This window comes from Protobothrops mucrosquamatus, unplaced genomic scaffold, assembly GCF_001527695.2.
Source record: "Protobothrops mucrosquamatus isolate PMUCROS unplaced genomic scaffold, P.Mucros_1.0 scaffold613, whole genome shotgun sequence".
Taxonomy (NCBI): domain Eukaryota; kingdom Metazoa; phylum Chordata; class Lepidosauria; order Squamata; family Viperidae; genus Protobothrops; species Protobothrops mucrosquamatus.
Window position 1 is genome coordinate 31,983 of NW_015386910.1, and position 4,638 is coordinate 36,620.

A 4,638-nucleotide genomic window follows, 5' to 3' on the forward strand; every position below is an offset into this window, starting at 1 on the left:
ATTTGAGTTCTGCTTGCTGCATTGGACGAAAACAAATGTAAAGACTTTAGAAAAGCCATTTTATTTCCACACACTGGAATTGAATCAGCCTAGGATGCCATTCGTTCACGCAAAGCACTATAGACAATTTAATTATATTCTGATGGCTAAGACCCCTGGGTATATGGGTATGCAATTCATAAAGGTTTTCTATTCATACCAGTTTAATGTCAGTATAAATCTATTGTTTTCCATGGCGTCATACCTGACTTGTAGCAGCGCAGATAAGAGAAAAAATAATCAGGTTCTTTAATGTTCTTCCAACATTGGTTTTGGAATAACTAAGTAAATGATTCCCTGTTTATGTAATTAGTCTAATTATATCAAATTACATAATTGGTACAATTATTTGAGATCACATAACCTCCATGTATAATACACTATAGCAGAAAACCTAATACTTGCCAAACAAGCATGTATCCTGTGATCTGCCTGCTTTTAAAATTATCTTACAATCCTCTTCACCTGCAGAAAATCTCAGCTGAATTGTATGCAACTTTTATAAAGCAGACTTCGCTGGTTGAATCTGAGGTTTCAGACGTTGTCCTGGTTGTTTTCTCTTACAAAAACCCTGAGAAAGTCAATCTTTGTCTTGTTCAACCTATTATCTAGGAGCTTATTGATTATTTCTAAGGAAATGAGTCACAGTAAGTCGTGGAGCTGAGGAAGTAGAAAAGTAGAGCAAATTTAGGTGGCTAAATTTACAATGTCTGAAAAGCACAGATGCGTAGTACAAAATATGCTGGTTTTATATTAAGTGGATTGCTTTGGCTTTCAGACAAGTATTCTGGGAATTACAGTTTAGCAAGAGTGCTGAGTATTTACAACCACTCTTCTTTAAAACCTCTGTGCTTTCCAGACAAATTCTGCTGGTGCCCTCCAAATCTGTTGGGACTTCCTAAAAATCAACTCTGGCTGGGGGTTTATGAAACTGTAGCCCCAAAGGATCTGGAAAGCACTGGATTGGGAAAAATTGCCCTTTAGAATAAGGTGCTGGGGTCTTACACACTTGCACCAGGGGGAACAAACAAAATTTCAGTTCAGCTTTCAAAGCCAAGGTAGACAATCTGTGGTTCCTGATATTGTCTGTCACAGATATCCAGAAAACCTATCACCTCTTTTCCACTTGCCTTCCAATCTTGGCTTGCTGCTGCTGCTACTTCCAACTTCTTCAAAGTTTTTGATGCAGCAAACCCAAGAACCATAGAGCCTCTTCAGTGCAAAAGTAGCGATCCCAACAATATTCTCTCTCTCTCTCTCTGTGCAAGTGCGCGTGCATGTGCCTTCAAGTCTGCACTAATTCTTAGCAACTGTCTGGACAAGTTTTCTTGGAACATTTTTGAAGTGGTTTGCCATTGCCTCCTTCCCAGGACTGAGAGAAAATGACTGGCCCAAGATAACCCAGCTGACTTTATGCCTAAGGACTTCACTAGGACTTCCAGCATCCTTGTTTGTAGCCTGATGTCTTTAACCACTCCATCAAAATGCCTCTCCAAAGATATTGGGAATAACAACATTTGCCATTTTGTGTAAAGCACCATACAGAAATGCTCAGTTGGGAAGCTAGAACATCTAATGTTTTGGCTTTTGCACTGAGAGTATTTTAGAATTGCTGGGACTATGGATGATGAGCTATGGTATGGCCAGAAAAAACAGGCTGCAAGGTTAGGAAGCCTAAGCAACAGTTAACCTTCTGTTTGCAGCAGTTTTACAGGTAAAGCTATCCTTCTGAAAATGCAGTCATATATGCATGTGTCTCCCCCAACAGTGAAAAGGTTTCTCATGTCTATTGTAAAGCAAGGCTAACTGGTGGTATCTCAGAGCTGTTCAAGCTGAACTTTATTTAATTGCCCAACTTGCTTCCAGTTCTCATTAGTCTGGAGACAAGTTTCCTCATGGACAAAGAACGATTATGAAAGCAGTTATTGTGGTAGAGGATAAGCTCCTGAAAAGTAGCAGATTTTCAACATTGTCTATGGCATACTCAATAGCCACAACAATAGGAAGGAAGAGCAACCAGAACGAACTGTTTTCACTGACTTGTGTTAGCATCTCAAAGCTTTTAGGAGAAATGGCTCACAAGATTTGCTATAATTGCATTACAAACAAGTACCACATCCTAATATTGAGCAAAAAAATATATAGTTCCTACAAAGCCTTTAGCAGAGACTCGCATGACACGGGCATTAATGAAATGGTAAAATGTGAGCTATATTTGATGGGTTCAAAATTGACTGAACGATTGCATTGAGAGAATATCCTAAATAGCTCCGTATCAGCTTGGAGAATATTATTGAGAGGATTGTCATAGGATTTGCAGTGTTCAACAGTGAAACCTTTGTTTCTCAATCTGGACAACTTTAAGCTGTGTGGACTTCAACTCTCAGAATGCTGGCTGGGGAATTCTGGGAGTTGAGGTCCATACGTCTTAAAGGTTGCCAAAATTGAGAAACAGTGATTTAAATTAATAAGTGGAATGAAGGAAGTGAGGGGATGGTTATTAAATCTGCAGATGACTCAAAGCTAAGAGGAGTAACTAACTCTTTAGAAGAGAAAGAGAGGATTCAGGAAGATATAGTCAGCCTTAAGCAAATAGTTTAGGAGACCAAATTGAAAGGCAGAACTATAGGATAGGGGAGACTTGCTTAGCAAGAGTAATATGAAAAGGATCTGGGTGTTTTAATAGATGACAAGTAGTACATGAGCCAGCAATATGATGCACTTGTTAAAAAGGCAAATGTTTCTTTTGGATTTCAAGACTATAGAGTTCAGATCATGGAAAATAATTCTGCTGTTTTAAGTCCCCCTTTGAAGTACTGTGTCCAATTTTGAGTACCCTAACCTATAAAAAGATATTTACAAAGTGGGNTCTAGTTTACCCAGGCCTAGAATCAGCCCTGCACTGATAAAATAAAAGAAGGAAACTACCGTAGATAGTTCTTCCACAATGTGCTTTCTAGCAGCCCTGTGAAATGCTTATAGGGCTCAAAACCATTGCTAGCAGCATCCAACAGTCAAAGGCTCCAAGGACTACTAATTAAAAAGCATGATGTAGCATTCCCTTTTTTTCACATTTAAAAAGAAAAGAAAACAGAAAGGCTACTTGAAGAGAGAAAACAGAAGGGTCACAGTTCTAGAATCAGCCTAAAAAGTAGAGCAACAAATTAGATCTTGTGGGATTTGGAAACTTAGTCATAGAAGGTATGTGTAACTTGGAGAAGGGATACCTAAGGAGAGTACGGATAATTGTCTTCAGGTAGCTGAAAGGGCCTTACCCAGAGGACAGAGCAGAATACTCTCAGAGGCACTATAGATCATGTAATGCAGGGGTGTCAAACTCAATTTCATTGAGGGCCACATCAGCATTGCGGTTGCCCTCAGGGGCCTGGATGGGTGTGGCCTGGGTGGGTGTGGCCTACTGGGTGGATGTGGATGGACTGGGTGTGGCCTACTGGGTGGGTGTGGCCAGCTCTGCATCGTTCGTGTCAAGAGTGCCTGTGGGGGCCTGGGCAGAAGTGGGATAGATCTGAGGGTCTCTGGCAGAAGGGGTGGGACCAGGGCAAGTGCCAAGGCATGGTCCACTGGAGGAGCCTCACTGTTCCTCTCAGGCCATGCAGAGGGTGGGTGGGGGGTTTATGGAGCTAAGACTGAATGCATTTCAGCATAGATGGCCACCACAAAATTGTACATTGGCTCCCGGCTGGCCTGGGCCAGGACCAAGGCAGAGGGGACCATTCCCTCACTGTTTCCAGGATGGCTTCGTGGGCCACATGAAACCACTTCGCGGGCCGCATCTGGCCCCGGGGCCTTGTGTTTGACATGTCTGATGTAATATATTGAGGTGAATTACTTGGAATTGTTGAAAAAATGGTCATAAGACTCTGTCAGTTAAGAGCCAGACTTGCTGTCTACATGCTAATTATCTTGTGTTAAAGTGGGAACTAATACTTGAATCCTATTGGCTGCCACCTAGTTGTTGAGTGTATAAATAGGGGTGGAGCTGCAGTTCCTCAGGCTTCTGTTTAAACCTTTAATAAAGAGTTGTTTGTTCACCTGCTGCCTCGTCGATGCCTCACAGAACACCAAACATAATAGATCAGAACTAATCCTAGTGGATGAAATGGCAGGTAAGCATTAGAAGAAAGTTCCTAACAGCAAGAGCTATTTGCCAGAGATTACTCTGAAATCTGGTGGGCTCTTCTTTGGTTGAGCTATTAAATCAGCTTCGGAAAGAGCCATTTGTCAGGGATCTCTAGAACTGCTTCCACCAACGGTATGTACCTACCATTCACAGAGCAGGAGCTGAACTACCGTAGACAATCTCCAAATCTCTTCCAATTCTAAAATTCTTCAGTTCCATGGTTATATTTAGATTGCAAAGCAGATGTCAGAGTTCTTATCTCGTCGCTCCCATGTAACGCCGCTGTTGCGCGAGCTGCACTGGCTGCTGGTGGCTTTCCGGGTGCGCTTCAAGGTGTTGATTATCATCTTCAAAGCGCTCCATGGCATCGGACCTGGTTATCTCCGAGACCGCCTTCTGCCTCAGATTACCTCTCATCGGCCGATACGCTCCCACAGAGAGGGTCTCCTCAGGGTGCC